The sequence below is a fragment of the Arachis hypogaea genome, chromosome 4 (genome assembly GCF_003086295.3).
Source record: "Arachis hypogaea cultivar Tifrunner chromosome 4, arahy.Tifrunner.gnm2.J5K5, whole genome shotgun sequence".
NCBI lineage: Eukaryota > Viridiplantae > Streptophyta > Magnoliopsida > Fabales > Fabaceae > Arachis > Arachis hypogaea.
This window is the reverse complement of record NC_092039.1, coordinates 18,160,520-18,180,356: the sequence shown is the minus strand read 5'-3', so window position 1 is coordinate 18,180,356 and position 19,837 is coordinate 18,160,520. Positions and strand designations below refer to the sequence as shown.

Below are 19,837 nucleotides of genomic sequence, written 5' to 3'. Positions count from 1 at the left end.
GGAGAATTAAGTTCCAACATAGGACAACTAAGGGTGGAGCACCAAGAACACTCCATCATCCTCCAGGAAATTAGAGAAGATCAAAGAATCATGAGAGAGGAGCAACAAAGACAAGGAAGAGACATTGAGGAGCTCAAGCACTCCATAGGATCTTCAAGAGGAAGAAAGAGCCGCCATCACTAAGGTGGACCCGTTCCTTGATTTCCTTGTTCTTTATTCTTCTGTTTTTCGAATTTTAGTGCTTATGTTTGTCTATGTTTGTGTCTTGTGATCATTAGTGTCTTAGTGTCTATGCCTTAAAGTTATGAATGTCCTATGAATCCATCACCTTTCTTGAATAAAAACGTGCTTAAATTGAAAAGGAAAGAATTGCATGAATTTTGAATTTTATAACAGTTTAATTATTTTGATGTGGTGGCAATATTTTTGTTTTCTGAATGTATGCTTAAACAGTGCATATGTATCTTGAATTTGTGGTTCATGAATGTTGGCTCTTGAAAGAATGATGAAAAAGGAGACATGTTACTGAGGATCTGAAAAATCATAAAAATGGTTCTTGAAGCAAGAAAAAGCTATGAAAAAAAAAACGAAAAAAAAAGAGAAAAAGAAAAGAAAACGAAAAAAGAAAGAAAAGAAAGAAAAATAAAGTTGTGATCCAAGGCAATAAGAGTGTGCTTAAGAACCCTGGACACCTCTAATTGGGGACTTTAGCAAAGCTGAGTCACAATCTGAAAAGGTTCACCCAATTATGTGTCTGTGGCATGTATGTATCCGGTGGTAATACTGGAAGACAGAGTGCTTTGGGCCACAGCCAAGACTCAATAAATAGCTATGTTCAAGAATCATCATACTCTACTAGGAGAATCAATAACACTATCTGGATTCCAAGTTCCTAAAGAAGCCAATCATTCTGAATTTCAAAGGATAGAGTGAGATGCCAAAACTATTCAGAGGCAAATAGCTAAAAGCCCCGCTCATCTAATTAATACTGATCTTCATAGATGTTTTTGGAATTCATTGCATATTCTCTTCTTTTTATCTTATTTGATTTTCAGTTGCTTGAGGACAAGCAACAATTTAAGTTTGGTGTTGTGATGAGCGGATAATTTGTACGCTTTTTGGCATTGTTTTTAGTATGTTTTTAGTATGATTTAGTTAGTTTTTAGTATATTTTTATTAGTTTTTAGTTAAAAATCACTTTTCTGGACTTCACTATGAGTTTGTGTGTTTTTCTGTGATTTCAGGTATTTTCTGGCTGAAATTGAGGGACCTGAGCAAAAATCTGATTCAGAGACTAAAAAGGACGGCAGATGCTGTTGGATTCTGACCTCCCTGCACTCGAAGTGAATTTTCTGGAGCTACAGAAGCTCAATTGGCGCGCTCTCAACGGCATTGGAAAGTAGACATCCTGGGCTTTCCAGCAATATATGATAGTCCATACTTTGCCCAAGATTTGATGGCCCAAACCGGCGTTCAAAGTCACCCTCAGAAATCCCAGCGTTAAACGCCGGAACTAGCACCAAAATGGGAGTTAAACGCCCAAACTGGCACTAAAGCTGGCGTTTAACTCCAAGAAGAGTCTCTACACGAAAAAGCTTCATTGCTCAGCCCAAGCACACACCAAGTGGGCCCGGAAGTGGATTTTTATGTCATTTACTCATCTCTGTACACCCTAGGCTACTAGTTTTCTATAAGTAGGACCTTTTACTATTGTAATTTCATCTTTTGATCACTTTAGATCTCTAGATCATCTTTGGACATCGAGGGGTAGCTATCTTCATTTTATGCTATCTTAGATCATTGGGAGGCTGGCCATTCGGCCATGCCTAGACCCTGTTCTTATGTATTTTCAACGGTGGAGCTTCTACACACCATAGATTAAGGTGTGGAGCTCTGCTGTACCTCGAGTATTAATGCAATTACTATTGTTCTTCCATTCAATTCCGTTTGTTCTTGTTCTAAGATATCACTTGTTCTTCAACTTGATGAATGTGATGATCCGTGACACTCATCATCATTCTCACCTATGAACGTGTGACTGACAACCACCTCCGTTCTACCTTCGATTGGGTGAATATCTCTTGGATTCCTGATTGCACGATGCATGGTTGATCGCCTGACAACCGAGTGCTCGTCTGACAAACGAGCCAACCATTCCGTGAGATCAGAGTCTTCGTGGTATAGGCTAGAACTGATGGCGGCATTCAAGAGAATCCGGAAGGTCTAACCTTGTCTGTGGTATTCTGAGTAGGATTCAATGATTGAATGACTGTGACGTGCTTCAAACTCCTAGCAGGCGGGGCATTAGTGACAGACCCAAAAGAATCGATGGATTCTATTCCGGCCTGACCGAGAACCGACAGATGATTACCCATGCTGTGACAGAGCATAGGCAGCGTTTTCACTGAGAGGATGGGAGGTAGCCATTGACAACGGTGAAACCCTACATAAGCTTGCCATGGAAAGGAGTAAGAAGGATTGGATGAAGACTGTAGGAAAGCAGAGAGACGGAAGGGAAGGCATCTTCATGCGCTTATCTGAAGTTCCTACCAATGAATTACATAAGTACCTCTATCTTTATCTTATTGTTATTTTCGTTCATCATCATATCAATTGAGTTTGCCTGACTAAGATTTACAAGATGACCATAGCTTGCTTCATACTAACAATCTCCGTGGGATCGACCCTTACTCGCGTAAGGTTTATTACTTGGACGACCCAGTGCACTTGCTGGTTAGTTGTGCGAAGTTGTGTAATGCCATGGTATTGAACACCAAGTTTTTGGGGTTCATGACCGGGGATTATGAGAGTTGTGAAAAGTATTGTTCACAATTTCGCGCACCAAGTTTTTGGCGCCGTTGCCGGGGAATTGTTGAGTTTGGACAACTGACGGTTCATCTTGTTGCTTAGATTAGGTATTTTTTTTTTCTTCAGTTCTTAAGAATGAATTCTAGTGTTTCAAGGTGATGTTCTTATCATCACCAAAGCTGATTGATCTTCATCGATTTAGCTCTTGAATGCAATGTTCTGCTGAAGCTTGGCTGACCATGTCTAATTCCTTTAGACTGAAGCTTTAGACTAAACATTGCATGATTCCTGGAATTCTCATTAAGAATTTTGATACCTTTTTCCACTAAATTTTCGAAAAACACAAAAAAATTACAAAATCATAAAACCCAAAAATTTCTTGTTTGAGTCTAATGTGTCATTTTAAGTTTGGTGTCAATTACATGCATTCATTCATGTGTCTTAAGGATCTTCAAATAATTCTTGATGATTTCTTACTCTAATCTTTGAATTCTCTTGACTTGAGTGTTTTTGTGTGTCTCATATGCATTCTCATTAGTGTCAGTAGTATACAAACTGCTAAGTTTGGTGTCTTGCATGCATTGTTATTTGATTCTTGTTGCATTTTGATTTTTCCTTATTATTAAAAATCCAAAAATATTTTTTATTTGTGTCTTCTCAAGTCAATACTACAGAGAAATTAAAGATTCAGAACATACAGCAGAGGAATTACACAGAAAAGCTGGGCGTTCAAAACGCCCAGTGAAGAAGGACAGACTGGCGTTTAAACGCCAGCCAGGGTACCTGGTTGGGTGTTTAACACCCAAAAGGGTATAGTTTTGGGCGTTAAACGCCAGAATGTGCACCATTCTGGGCGTTTAACGCCAGGATGGCACAAGGGGGAAGATTTTGTTTTCAAAATCAGATTTTTTTTAAGTTTTCAAAGTTTTTCAAAATCAAATCTTTTTCAAATCAATTTTTCAATCAAATCTTTTTCAAAATCAAATTCTTTCCATTTTCAAAGATACTTACTATCAATTAATGATTTGATTCAACATTTCAAGTATGTTGCCTTTTCTGTTGAGAAAGGTTTAATGTTTGAATCATATCTTTTCTTGTTAGTCAAGTTTTTAATTTTCAAAACCAAATCTTTTTAAAATGTTTTTCAAATCATATCTTCTCAATCACATTTTTTTTAAAAAAAAAAAAACCAATCATATCTTCTTAACCACATCTTTCTCAAAATAGTTTTCAATCAAATCTTTTTGATTTCTAATTTCAAAATCTTTTTCAAAAATCACTTGATTTCTTTTCCATTTTCTTTTTCGAAAATTAAGTAATATTTTTCAAAAATATTTTCAAAATTTCTCACTTAATTTTCGAAAATCACTTCCCTCCTTCTCACATCCTTCTATTTATGGACTAACACTATCCCTTAATGCAAAATTCGAACTCCATCTTCTTTGATAAGTTCGAATTTTCTACTTCTGTCTTCTACTTTTCTTTTCCTCTGACACCTAAAGGAATCTCTATACTGTGACATAGAGGATTCCACATTTTCTTGTTCTCTTCTCTTTCATATGAGCAGGAGCAAAGACAAAGGCATTCTTGTTGAAGCTGATCCTGAACCTGAAAGGACCTTGAAGAGAAAGCTAAGAGAAGCCAAAGCACAACTCTCTTTAGAGGACCTGACCGAATTCTTCAAAGAAGAAGAACATATGGCAGCCGAAAACAACAATGCCAACAATGCAAGGAAGGTGCTGGGTGACTTTACTGCACCTACTCCCGACTTTTATGGGAGAAGCATCTCTATCCCTGCCATTGGAGCAAACAACTTTGAGCTTAAGCCTCAATTAGTTTCTCTAATGCAACAGAATTGCAAGTTCCATGGACTTCCACTGGAAGATCCTCATCAGTTTTTAGCTGAGTTCTTGCAAATCTGTGACACTGTCAAGACTAATGGGGTTGACCCTGAGGTCTACAGACTTATGCTATTCCCTTTTGCTGTAAGAGACAGAGCTAGGACATGGTTGGACTCACAACCTAAAGAAAGCCTGGACTCTTGGGAAAAGCTAGTCAATGCCTTCTTGGCAAAGTTCTTTCCACCTCAAAAATTGAGTAAGCTTAGAGTGGAAGTCCAAACCTTCAGACAGAAGGAAGGAGAATCCCTCTATGAAGCTTGGGAAAGATACAAACAATTAATCAGAAAGTGTCCTTCTGATATGCTTTCTGAATGGAGCATCATAGGTATTTTCTATGATGGTCTCTCTGAACTATCCAAGATGTCTTTGGATAGCTCTGCAGGAGGATCTCTTCATCTGAAGAAGACGCCTACTGAAGCTCAAGAACTGATTGAAATGGTTGCAAATAACCAATTCATGTACACTTCTGAAAGGAATCCTGTGAACAATGGGACTAGTCAGAAGAAAGGAGTTCTTGAGATTGACACTCTGAATGCCATATTGGCTCAGAACAAAATATTGACTCAACAAGTCAATATGATTTCTCAAAGTCTGTCTGGAATGCAAAATGCACCAAGCAGTACTAAGGAAGCTTCATCTGAGGAAGAAGCTTATGATCCTGAGAACCCTTCAATAGAAGAGGTGAATTACATGGGAGAACCCTATGGAAACACCTACAATCCTTCATGGAGAAATCATCCAAATTTCTCATGGAAGGATCAACAGAGACCCCAACAAGGTTTCAACAACAATAATAGTGGAAGAAACAGGTTTAGCAATAGCAAGCCTTTTCCATCATCTTCTCAGCAACAGACAGAGAGTTTTAAGCAGAATAACTCTGACTTAGCAACCATGGTCTCTGATCTGATCAAAACCACTCAAAGTTTCATGACTGAAACAAGGTCCTCCATCAGAAATTTAGAGGCACAAGTGGGTCAGCTGAGCAAGAAAATTATTGAACTCCCTCATAGTACTCTTCCAAGCAATACAGAAGAAAATCCAAAAGGAGAGTGCAAGGCAATCAACATGGCTGAATTTTGGGAAGAAGAAGAGGCAGTGAACGCCACTGAGGAAGGCCTCACTGGGCGTCCACTGGCCTCCAATGAGTTCCCCAATGAGGAACCATGGGAATCTGAGGCTCAAAATGAGACCATAGAGATTCCACTAGACTTACTTCTGCCATTCATGAGCTCTGATGAGTATTCTTCCTCTGAAGAGGATGAGTATGTCACTGAAGAGCAAGTTGCTAAATACCTTGGAGCAATCATGAAGCTAAATGACAAGTTATTTGGAAATGAGACTTGGGAGGATGAATCCCCTTTGCTCACCAAGGAACTGGATAACTTGTCTAGGCAGAAACTGCCTCAAAAGAGACAGGATCCTGGGAAGTTTTCAATACCTTGTACCATAGGCACCATGACCTTCAAGAAAGCCTTGTGTGACTTAGGGTCAAGTGTAAACCTCATGCCTCTCTCTGTAATGGAGAAGTTAGGGATCTTTGAGGTGCAAGCTGCAAAAATCTCACTAGAGATGGCAGACAATTCAAGAAAACAAGCCCATGGACTTGTAGAGGATGTTCTGGTAAAGATTAAAGACCATTACATCCCTACTGATTTCATAGTCCTAGAGACTGGGAAGTGCATGGATGAATCCATCATCCTTGGCAGACCCTTCCTAGCCACTGCAAAGGCTGTGATTGATGTTGATAGAGGAGAGTTGATCATTCAAGTGAATGAAGAATCCTTGGTGTTTAAGGCCCAAGGATATCCCTCTATCACCATGGAGAGGAAGCATGAAGAGCTTCCCTCAAAACAGAGCAAAACAGAGCCCCCACAGTCAAACTCTAAGTTTGGTGTTGGGAGGCCACAACCAAACTCTAAGTTTGGTGTTGAACCCCCACATTCAAACTCTAAGTTTGGTGTTGGGAGGTCCCAACATAGCTCTGAGAATTTTTGAGGCTCCATGAGAGTCCTCTGTCAAGCTAATGACATTAAAGAAGCGCTTGTTGGGAGGCAACCCAATGTTTTATAATTAACTATTTTCTTTTGTTATTTTATCTTTTTTGTAGGTTGATGATCATGAGAAGCCACAAAATCAATGAAAAAAGCAAAAATAGAATGAAAAACAGGAAGAAAAACAGCACACCTTGGAGGACGCATCCACTGGCGTTTAAACGCCAGTGAGGTTAGCTGTTGGGCGTTTAACGCCCAGTCTGGCACCATTCTGGGCGTTTAACGCCAGAAAGGGGCACCAGACTGGCGTTAAACGCCAGAAATGGGCAAGAAGCTGGCGTTAAACGCCAGAAATGGGCACCAGCCCGGCGTTTAACGCCAGAAAAGGCACAAAACGTGTTTTTTCTTGCTATTTGGTGCAGGAATGACTTTTCCTTGACACCTCAGGATCTGTGGACCCCACAGGATCCCCACATACCCTACCACTCTCTCTCTCTTCTTCACCCATTCACCAATCACCTCAACACCTCTTCCCCAAAAAAACCATTCACCTATCAAATCCCATCTTTCTCTTCACCACTCACATCCATCCTTCATAAAACCCCACCTACCTCACCATTCAAATTCAAACCACTTTCCCTCCCAAACCCACCCTCAAATGGCCAAACCCTCCACTCCCCTTCTCCTATATAAACCCTCCTTCACTCCTTCATTTTCACACAACATACACACCACTTCTCCCCTTCTTGGCCGAAAACAAAAGCCATTCCCTTTCCCCTCATTTCTTCTTCTTCTACTCTCCTCTTTCTTCTTTTGCTCGAGGACGAGCAAACCTTTTAAGTTTGGTGTGGTAAAAGCATTGCTTTTTGTTTTTCCATAACCATTTATGGCATCCAAGGCCGGAGAAACCTCTAGAAAGAGGAAAGGGAAGGCAAAATCTTCCACCTCCGAGTCATGGGAGATGGAAAGATTCATCTCAAGGGTGCATCAAGACCACTTCTATGAAGTTGTGGCCTTGAAAAAGGTGATCCCCGAGGTCCCTTTTTCACTCAAAAAGGGTGAATATCCGGAGATCCGACATGAGATCCGAAGAAGAGGTTGGGAAGTTCTTGCCAACCCCATTCAACAAGTCGGAATCTTGATGGTTCAAGAGTTCTATGCCAATGCATGGATCACCAAGAACCATGATCAAAGTGTGAACCCGGATCAAAAGAATTATCTTACTATGGTTCGGGGGAAATACTTGGATTTTAGTCCGGAAAGTGTGAGGGTGGCGTTCAACTTGCCCATGATGCAAGGAGATGAACATCCTTACACTAGAAGGGTCAACTTTGATCAAAGGTTGGACCAAGTCCTCACAGTTATATGTGAAGAGGGCGCCCAATGGAAGAGAGATTCAAGAGGGAAGCCTGTTCAATTGAGAAGGCATGACCTCAAGCCCGTGGCTAGAGGATGGTTAGAGTTTATACAACGCTCAATCATTCTTACTAGCAACCGGTCCGAAGTTACCATAGACCGGGCTATCATGATCCATAGCATCATGATTGGAGAAGAAATAGAAGTTCATGAGGTTATAGCCCAAGAACTCTATAAGGTGGCGGACAAGTCCTCTACCTTGGCAAGGTTAGCTTTCCCTCATCTCATTTGTCACCTCTGTTATTCAGTTGGAGTTGACATAGAGGGAGACACCCCTATTGATGAGGACAAGCCCATCACTAAGAAGAGGATGGAGCACACAAGAGACCCCACTCATCACGAGATCCCTGAGATTCCTCAAGGGATGCACGTTCCTCCACAAAACTATTGGGAGCAATTAAACACCTCCCTAGGAGAATTGAGTTCCAACATGGGACAACTAAGGGTGGAGCATCAAGAACACTCCATCATCCTCCATGAAATTAGAGAAGATCAAAGAATCATGAGAGAGGAGCAACAAAGACAAGGAAGAGACATTGAGGAGCTCAAGCACTCCATAGGGTCTTCAAGAGGAAGAAAGAGCCGCCATCACTAAGGTGGACCCGTTCCTTGATTTCCTTGTTCTTTATTCTTCTGTTTTTTGAATTTTATGTGCTTATGTTTATCTATGTTTGTGTCTTGTGATCATTAGTGTCTTAGTGTCTATGCCTTAAAGTTATGAATGTCCTATGAATCCATCACCTTTCTTGAATAAAAACGTGCTTAAATTGAAAAAGAAAAAGAATTGCATGAATTTTGAATTTTATAACAGTTTAATTATTTTGATGTGGTGGCAATATTTTTGTTTTCTGAATGTATGCTTAAACAGTGCATATGTATCTTGAATTTGTGGTTCATGAATGTTGGCTCTTGAAAGAATGATGAAAAAGGAGACATGTTACTGAGGATCTGAAAAATCATAAAAATGGTTCTTGAAGCAAGAAAAAGCTATGAGAAAAAAAAAACGAAAAAAAAAGGAGAAAAAGAAAAGAAAACGAAAAAAGAAAGAAAAGAAAGAAAAATAAAGTTGTGATCCAAGGCAATAAGAGTGTGCTTAAGAACCCTGGACACCTCTAATTGGGGACTCTAGCAAAGCTGAGTCACAATCTGAAAAGGTTCACCCAATTATGTGTCTGTGGCATGTATGTATCCGGTGGTAATACTGGAAGACAGAGTGCTTTGGGCCACAGCCAAGACTCAATAAGTAGCTATGTTCAAGAATCATCATACTTAACTAGGAGAATCAATAACACTATCTGGATTCTAAGTTCCTAAAGAAGCCAATCATTCTGAATTTCAAAGGATAGAGTAAGATGCCAAAACTGTTCAGAGGCAAAAAGCTAAAAGCCCCGCTCATCTAATTAATACTGATCTTCATAGATGTTTTTGGAATTCATTGCATATTCTCTTCTTTTTATCTTATTTGATTTTCAGTTGCTTGAGGACAAGCAACAATTTAATTTTGGTGTTGTGATGAGCGGATAATTTGTACGCTTTTTGGCATTGTTTTTAGTATGTTTTTAGTATGATTTAGTTAGTTTTTAGTATATTTTTATTAGTTTTTAGTTAAAAATCACTTTTCTGGACTTCACTATGAGTTTGTGTATTTTTTTGTGATTTCAGGTATTTTCTGGCTGAAATTGAGGGACCTGAGCAAAAATCTGATTCAGAGACCAAAAAGGACTGCAGATGCTGTTGGATTCTGACCTCCCTGCACTCGAAGTGGATTTTCTGGAGCTACAGAAGCCCAATTGGCGCGCTCTCAACGGCGTTGGAAAGTAGACATCCTGGGCTTTCCAGCAATATATGATAGTCCATACTTTGCCTAAGATTTGATGGCTCAAACCGGCGTTCAAAGTCACCCTCAGAAATCCCAGCGTTAAACGCCGGAACTAGCACCAAAATGGGAGTTAAACGCCCAAACTGGCACTAAAGCTGGCGTTTAACTCCAAGAAGAGTCTCTACACGAAAAAGCTTCATTGCTCAGCCCAAGCACACACCAAGTGGGCCCGGAAGTGGATTTTTATGTCATTTACTCATCTCTGTACACCCTAGGCTACTAGTTTTCTATAAGTAGGACCTTTTACTATTGTAATTTCATCTTTTGATCACTTTAGATCTCTAGATCATCTTTGGACATCGAGGGGTAGCTATCTTCATTTTATGCTATCTTAGATCATTGGGAGGCTGGCCATTCGGCCATGCCTAGACCCTGTTCTTATGTATTTTCAACGGTGGAGCTTCTACACACCATAGATTAAGGTGTGGAGCTCTGCTGTACCTCGAGTATTAATGCAATTACTATTGTTCTTCCATTCAATTCCGCTTGTTCTTGTTCTAAGATATCACTTGTTCTTCAACTTGATGAATGTGATGATCCGTGACACTCATCATCATTCTCACCTATGAACGTGTGACTGACAACCACCTCCGTTCTACCTTCGATTGGATGAATATCTCTTGGATTCCTGATTGCACGATGCATGGTTGATCACCTGACAACCGAGTGCTCGTCTGACAAACGAGCCAACCATTCCGTGAGATCAGAGTCTTCGTGGTATAGGCTAGAACTGATGGCGGCATTCAAGCGAATCCGGAAGGTCTAACCTTGTCTGTGGTATTCTGAGTAGGATTCAATGATTGAATGACTGTGACGTGCTTCAAACTCCTAGCAGGCGGGGCGTTAGTGACAGACGCAAAAGAATCGATGGATTCTATTCCGGCCTGACCGAGAACCGACAGATGATTACCCATGCTGTGACAGAGCATAGGCAGCGTTTTCACTGAGAGGATGGGAGGTAGCCATTGACAACGGTGAAACCCTACATAAGCTTGCCATGGAAAGGAGTAAGAAGGATTGGATGAAGACTGTAGGAAAGCAGAGAGACGGAAGGGAAGGCATCTTCATGCGCTTATCTGAAGTTCCTACCAATGAATTACATAAGTACCTCTATCTTTATCTTATTGTTATTTTCGTTCATCATCATATCAATTGAGTTTGCCTGACTAAGATTTACAAGATGACCATAGCTTGCTTCATACTAACAATCTCCGTGGGATCGACCCTTACTCGCGTAAGGTTTATTACTTGGACGACCCAGTGCACTTGCTGGTTAGTTGTGTGAAGTTGTGTAATGCCATGGTATTGAACACCAAGTTTTTGGGGTTCATGACCGGGGATTATGAGAGTTGTGAAAAGTATTGTTCACAATTTCGCGCACCAAGTTTTTGTGTGATGAGCGGATAATTTGTATGCTTTTTGGCATTGTTTTTAGTATGTTTTTAGTATAATCTAGTTAGTTTTTAGTATATTTTTATTAGTTTTTAGTTAAAATTCACTTTTCTGGACTTTACTATGAGTTTGTGTGTTTTTCTGTGATTTCAGGTATTTTCTGGCTGAAATTGAGGGTCCTGAGCAAAAATCTGATTCCGAGACCAAAAAGGACTGCAGATGCTGTTGGATTCTGACCTCCCTGCACTCGAAGTGGATTTTCTGGAGCTACAGAAGCTCAATTGGCGCGCTCTCAACGGCATTGGAAAGTAGACTTCCTGGGCTTTCCAGCAATATATGATAGTCCATACTTTGCCCAAGATTTGATGGCCCAAACCGGCGCTCAAAGTCACCCTCAGAAATTCCAGCATTAAACGCCGGAACTGGCATAAAACTTGGAGTTAAACGCCCAAACTGGCATGAAAGCTGGCGTTTAACTCCAGAAAAGGTCTCTACACGAAAATGCTTCATTGCTCAGCCCAAACACACACCAAGTGGACCCAGAAGTGGATTTTTACGTCATTTACTCATTTCTGTATACCCTAGGTTACTAGTTTACTATTAATAGGATCTTTTAACATTGTATCAGCACCTCAGGACACTTTACACTTTTTCTCTGTGTACTTTCCACGGCATGAGTCTCTAAACCCCATGGTTGGGGGTGAGGAGCTCTGCTGTGTCTCGATGAATTAATGCAATTACTACTGTTTCTCATTCAATCATGCTTGCTTCCATTCTAAGATATTACTTGTTCTTAACCCGGATGAATGTGATGATCCGTGACAATCATCATCATTCTCAACTATGAACGTGTGCCTGACAACCACCTCCGTTCTACCTTAGATTAAGTAGATATCTGTTGGATTCTTTAACCGGAATCTTCGTGGTATAAGCTAGAACTGATGGCGGCATTCAAGAGAATCCGGAAGGTCTAAACCTTGTCTGTGGTATTCTGAGTAGGATTCAATGATTGAATGACTGTGACGTGCTTTAAACTCCTAGCAGGCGGGGCGTTAGTGACAGACGCAAAAGAATCGCTGGATTCTATTCCGGCCTGACCGAGAACCGACAGATGATTAGCCATGCTGTGACAGAGCATAGGAACATTTTCACTGAGAGGATGGGAGGTAGCCATTGACAACGGTGAAACCCTACATACAGCTTGCCATGGAAGGAGCCTTGCGTGTTTGATGAAGAAGACAGTAGGAAAGCAGAGATTCAGAAGAAGGAGCATCTCCAAAACCTCAACCTATTCTCCATTACTGCAAAATAAGTAATCATTTCATGTTCTTTTGTCTTTCACAATCAATCCTGATAATTTCTGATATCCTGACTAAGATTTACAAGATAACCATAGCTTGCGTCAAGCCGACAATCTCCGTGGGATCGACCCTTGCTCACGCAAGGTATTACTTGGACGACCCAGTGCACTTGCTGGTTAGTTGTGCGGAGTTGCAAAAGTGTGATTGCAATTTCGTGCACCAAGTTTTTGGCGCCGTTGCCGGGGATTGTTCGAGTTTGGACAACTGACGGCTTATCTTGTTGCTTAGATTAGGACTGTTTTATTTTTGTTGGTTTAGAGTCTTTTAGTTGAGTCTAGTTCATATTTTAAGTTTGGTGTCAGTTGCATGCTTTTGTTTTTCTTTTAATTTTCGATTTTGCATGTTCTTAGTCCCTTTTTGATTCATAAAAATTCTAAGTTTGGTGTCCTCCTTGTGTTTTTCCTTTAAAATTTTCGAAAAATTAGTGTTTGATTTTCTAAAAATTTTAAGTTTGGTGTCTTTTGTGTTTTTCTCTTTCCTCTTTTTAAAAATCAAATCCTTTTCATAAAAAATTTTTTCAATCATATCTTTTTAATTGCTGTTTTCAAAATCTTTTTGATCAACTAATTGATTCAGTTCTCAATTTGCTTTGATCTTATTTTCTTTTTGAATTTTCACTTTAATTTTCTTTTGTTTTATTTTATTTTTTTCGTTTAATTCAAAAAAAAATATATATATCTATTTGCAATCCATTATGGATCTAAGTGGGATTGATCAGTCCAAAAGGACTCTGGGGTCATATGCTAACCCCATTACAGCTGCATATGGGAGTAGCATATGTACACCTCCCATCAAAGCAAGCAGCTTTGAGCTAAATCCTCAACTCATTATCATAGTGCAGCAAAATTGCCAGTATTCCGGTCTTCCACAGGAAGAACCTACTGAGTTTCTGGCACAGTTCTTACAAATTGCTGACACAGTACATGATAAAGAGGTGGATCAGGATGTCTACAGACTATTACTGTTTCCATTTGCTGTAAAAGATCAAGCTAAAAGGTGGTTGAATAACCAACCTATAACAAGCATAAAGACATGGAAACAGTTGTCAGACAAATTCCTGAATCATTTTTACCCTCCAAAGAGGATGACACAGCTAAGGCTGGACATCCAAGGCTTTAAACAAGAGGATAATGAATCCCTTTACAATACCTGGGAGAGGTATAGAGGTATGCTAAGGAAATGTCCCTCTGAAATGTTTTCAGAGTGGGTACAGTTAGACATTTTCTACTATGGGCTTACAGAAAAAGCTCAGATGTCTTTAGACCATTCAGCTGGTGGATCTATACACATGAGGAAGACAATTGAAGAAGCTCAAGAGCTTATAGACACTGTTGCTAGAAACCAATATTTGTACTCTAGCAATGAGTTCTCTCCAAAAGAGGAAGTCATGGCAGTAGTCAATGACCCTAGTCCTCAAGAACAGATAATTGAGCTTAATCAACAATTGCTCCTGATGACAGAACAGTTAGCAGACTTTAAAGAGATGCTCCATGAAACTAAAGTTTCTAACAAGAGCATAGAACTGCAGTTGAATCAAGCAAAACACCAAATATCTAAACAGATAACAGAAGAATGTCAAGCAGTTCAACTGAGGAGTGGGAAGACACTGACTAACTCTGCTCAAAAGAGCAAAAAGCCAAACAAGGAACAATTGACAGAGGACAACCAAACCACTGTGCAAAATCCCTCTGAGGACAGTAAGAGCCCAGAGAGGAAGGTTATTGGCGTTCAAACGCCAGAAAGGGAAGGAAAGCTGGCGTTAAACGCCCATTCCTTGCCCAGTTCTGGCGTTCAAACGCCAGAAAAGGGGGAAAAGTTGGCGTTAAACGCCCATTTTCCACCCAATCCTGGCGTTCGTACGCCAAGGGATGATCAGACACCTGAGAGTGCTGACAGTAATCCCTCTAACAAGGCTTCTTCAACCACTTCTGTAAGGAATACACCTGCAGCATCTAAGGTTGAAGAGTATAAAGCCAAAATGCCTTATCCTCAGAAACTCCGCCAAGCGGAGCAGGATAAGCAATTTGCCCGCTTTGCAGACTATCTAAGGACTCTTGAAATAAAGATTCCGTTTGCAGAGGCACTTGAGCAAATACCTTCTTATGCTAAGTTCATGAAAGAAATCTTAAGTCATAAGAAGGATTGGAGAGAAACTGAAAAAGTGTTTCTCACTGAAGAATGCAGTGCAGTCATATTAAAGAGCTTACCAGAAAAGCTTCAAGATCCTGGAAGCTTTATGATACCATGCACATTAGAAGGTGCTTGCACCAAGACAGCCCTATGTGATCTTGGAGCAAGCATCAATCTAATACCTGCATCCACTATCAGAAAGCTTGGGTTGACTGGAGAAGTCAAACCAACCCGGATATGCCTCCAACTTGCTGATGGCTCCATTAAACACCCATCAGGCATAATTGAGGACATGATTGTCAAGGTTGGACCATTTGCCTTTCCAACTGACTTTGTGGTTCTGGAAATGGAGGAGCACAAGAGTGCAACTCTCATTCTAGGAAGACCTTTCCTAGCAACTGGACGAACTCTCATTGATGTACAAAAAGGGGAAGTAACCTTGAGAGTCAATGAGGATGAGTTCAAGTTGAATGCTGTAAAAGCCATGCAGCATCCAGACACACCAAATGACTGCATGGGCGCTGACATTATTGACTCCCTGGTAGAAGAGATCAATATGGCTGAAAGCCTAGAATCAGAGCTTGAGGACATCTTCAAAGATGCTCAACCTGATCAAGAAGAACTAGAGGAAGCAAAGGAATTTTCGAAAATTCCTCAGGAGGAGGATAAGCCTCCCAAGCCTGAACTCAAACCACTACCACCATCCCTGAAATATGCATTTCTGGGAGAGGGTGACACTTTTCCAGTGATTATAAGCTCTGCTTTAAATTCACAGGAAGAGGAAGCACTGATTCAAGTGCTAAAGACACACAAGACAGCTCTTGGGTGGTCTATAAGTGACCTTAAGGGCATTAGCCCAGCTAGATGCATGCACAAGATCCTATTGGAGGATAATGCCAAACCAGTGGCCCAACCACAGAGGAGGCTAAATCCTGCCATGAAAGAGGTGGTGCAGAAAGAGGTCACTAAATTACTAGAGGCTGGGATTATTTATCCAATTTCTGATAGCCCCTGGGTGAGCCCTGTCCAAGTTGTTCCCAAAAAGGGAGGCATGACAGTGATTCATAATGAAAAAAATGAACTGGTTCCTACAAGGACAGTCACAGGGTGGCGCATGTGTATTGACTACAGAAGGCTCAATACAGCCACCAGAAAGGATCATTTTCCTTTACCATTCATAGACCAAATGCTAGAAAGACTAGCTGGTCATGACTACTACTGCTTTTTGGATGGCTATTCAGGTTACAACCAAATTGCAGTAGATCCTCAGGACCAAGAGAAAATAGCATTTACTTGCCCTTCTGGCGTGTTTGCCTACAGAAGGATGCCTTTTGGTCTGTGTAATGCACCTGCAACCTTTCAAAGGTGCATGCTCTCTATCTTCTCAGATATGGTAGAGAAATTTTTGGAAGTCTTCATGGATGACTTCTCAGTATATGGAGACTCATTCAGCTCCTGTCTTAATCACCTAGCACTTGTCCTGAAAAGATGCCAAGAGACTAACCTGGTTTTAAACTGGGAGAAATGTCACTTTATGGTGACTGAAGGAATTGTCCTTGGGCATAAAATTTCAAGCAGGGGAATAGAGGTGGATAAGGCAAAGGTAGAGGTAATTGAAAAATTACCACCACCTGCCAATGTTAAGGCAATCAGAAGCTTTCTGGGGCATGCAGGATTCTACAGAAGGTTTATAAAGGATTTTTCGAAAATTGCAAAACCTCTGAGTAATCTGCTAGCTGCTGACACACCATTTGTGTTTGACACACAATGTCTGCAGGTATTTGAGACCCTGAAAGCTAAGCTGGTCACAGCACCAGTCATCTCTGCACCAGATTGGACATTGCCATTTGAATTAATGTGTGATGCCAGTGACCATGCCATTGGTACAGTGTTGGGACAAAGGCATAACAAGCTTCTGCACGTCATTTATTATGCCAGCCGTGTTCTAAATGACGCACAGAAGAATTACACAACCACAGAAAAAGAGTTACTTGCAGTGGTCTATGCCATTGACAAGTTTAGATCCTATCTAGTGGGATCCAAAGTGGTTGTGTATACTGATCATGCTGCTCTTAAATACTTACTCACAAAGCAGGATTCAAAACCCAGGCTTATAAGATGGGTGTTGCTTCTGCAAGAGTTTGATATAGAAATAAGAGACAGAAAAGGGACAGAGAACCAAGTAGCTGATCATCTGTCCCGAATAGAACCAGTAGCTGGGGCGTCCCTCCCTTCTACCGAGATTTCTGAGACTTTCCCAGATGAGCAACTCTTTGCCATTCAGGAAGCTCCATGGTTTGCAGATATTGCAAATTATAAAGCTGTGAGGTTCATACCAAAGGAGTACAGCAACGTGCAAAGAAAGAAATTAATTTCAGATGCCAAGTACTACCTTTGGGATGAACCATATCTCTTTAAGAGATGTGCTGACGGAGTGATCCGCAGATGTGTACCCAGAGAAGAAGCACAAAGGATCCTATGGCATTGCCATGGATCACAGTATGGAGGACATTTTGGAAGTGAGCGAACAGCCACTAAAGTCCTCCAATGTGGCTTCTACTGGCCTACTCTCTATAAAGATTCCCGAGAGTTTGTGCATAACTGTGACAGTTGCCAAAGAGCTGGTAACTTGCCTCATGGATATGCCATGCCTCAACAAGGGATATTAGAGATAGAATTGTTCGATGTATGGGGAATTGACTTCATGGGGCCATTCCACCATCATACTCAAACACTTACATTCTGGTGGCAGTAGACTATGTATCTAAGTGGGTAGAAGCAATTGCTACACCCACTAATGATACCAAGACCGTGCTGAAATTCCTCCAGAAAAACATCTTCAGCAGATTTGGTGTTCCCAGAGTATTAATCAGTGACGGAGGCCCTCATTTCTGCAATAGACAGCTATACTCTGCTATGGTTAGATATGGAATTAGCCACAAAGTGGCAACTCCGTATCATCCACAGACAAATGGGCAAGCTGAGGTCTCTAACAGAGAACTAAAAAGAATCCTGGAATGGACTGTGATGGCCCGAAGAAAGGATTGGGCAAAGAGCTTGGATGATGCTCTGTGGGCATACAGAACAGCATTCAAGACTCCTATAGGGACCTCTCCATACCAACTGGTATATGGGAAGGCCTGTCATTTGCCCGTGGAACTGGAACATAAAGCCTACTGGGCAACCAGATTCCTAAACATGGATGCACAGTTGGCTGGTGAAAAAAGATTGCTCCAGCTAAATGAGCTGGAGGAGTTCAGACTCAATGCCTTTGAAAATGCAAAAATTTATAAGGAAAAGGCAAAGAAATGGCATGACAAGAAATTGTCAACCAGAGTCTTTGAGCCAGGACAAAAAGTTCTGCTCTTCAACTCTAGGCTCAGACTGTTTCCGGGAAAACTCAAATCCCGGTGGAGGGGTCCGTATGTGATTACAAGAGTCTCACCATATGGATATGTTGAGCTTCAGGATACTGATTCTAACAAGAAGTTCATTGTTAATGGACAGAGAATCAAGCATTATCTTGAAGGCAATTTTGAGCAGGAATGCTCAAAACTGAGACTTGAGTGATTCTCGTAAAGGTCCAGCTAAAGACAGTAAAGAAGCGCTTGCTGGGAGGCAACCCAGTCATTAGGAAGTTGTATGAATTGTTCTTACAGAGGCAAGTATCAAAAATGAAGGAATTCACAGAGTTACAGAAGGATTCAGCTCAAAAAGCAGAGAAAAAGAGCTTACTGGCGAAAAAACGCCAGTAAGGGGCATTTTGGGCGTTAAACGCCAGAATGGGCACCATTCTGGGCGTTTAACGCCAGGAATGGTGCCATTTTGGGCGTTAAACGCCAGAATGGGCACCATTCTGGGCGTTTAACGCCAGGTGTGCAGCATCCTGGGCGTTCAGAAAAACGCCATGATAAAGGATTTCTGGCGTTTAACGCCAGCCAGGGCACCTGGCTAAGGGGCACAAATGGGCGTTAAACGCCAGAATGGGTGCCATTCTGGGCGTTTAACGCCAGAAAGGTGGGGGACCACAATTTTGTTTCAACTCAGATTTTTTCAAACTTTCCTTTCTTCCAATCCAAATCATTCCCAAATTTGTTCAAAAACTCACCCTTCTTTCAATTTCTTTCCATATCTCCTCAAATCTCCTTTCAAATTTTTCTTTTTTTTTGAAAATCTCTCCCCCCACTCTATAAATAAACGTTTGCCACCCCTCTTTCCCACACCATTCGAATTTCCTCTTCCTCTCTCTCTCTTCTTTCCTTTCTTTTGCTTGAGGACAAGCAAACTCTAAGTTTGGTGTGCTTTTCCGTGATCACTAAGCCAAGATTCATCAAGATCATGGCTCCTAAGGGAAAACAAACCAATTTAAGAGGAAAGAAAGAGAATAATCCAAAGAATCTTTGGAATCAAGAGAAGTTCTTAACCAAAGAACATGAAGACCATTATCACAAAATAATGGGTCTGAGGTCAGTGATCCCGGAAGTTAAATTTGATCTGAAAGAAGATGAATATCCGGGGATCCAAGAGCAAATTCGAAACAGAGGATGGGAAGTTCTGACCAATCCTGAAATAAAGGTTGGAAGGAACGTGGTTCAGGAATTCTACTCAAATCTGTGGCTGACAGATAAGCAAAGAATGACTGGAACTGCTTACCATACCTACAGAACCATGGTCAGAGGGAAAGTTATGTACTTCCATCTGGACAAAATAAGAGAAATCTTCAAACTACCTCAACAGCAAGATGATCCTGATTCCTTCAATAGGAGGATGGTGAGAGCAGATAAAGGGTTGGATCAAGTTCTAGAGGACATATGCCTCCCTGGAACTAAGTGGATAACAATTCAAAGGGTGTCCCAAACCAACTCAAGAGGGGAGACCTCAAACCAATTGCAAGAGGTTGGCTAGACTTTATTGGGCGTTCCATATTGCCCACTAGCAACCGTTCTGAGGTCACCATCA

At 41.0% G+C, this 19,837-nt stretch overlaps 1 non-coding gene across 1 annotated transcript; it reads right to left on the bottom strand.

Moving 5' to 3' along the window:
• Positions 1-4,907: 4,907 nt before the first annotated feature.
• LOC112799289 (small nucleolar RNA R71) lies at positions 4,908-5,015 on the bottom strand. The gene has a single exon (XR_003200864.1). It is a non-coding gene; the product is annotated as a small nucleolar RNA R71 (small nucleolar RNA).
• Between the last annotated feature and the right edge of the window lie 14,822 nt (positions 5,016-19,837).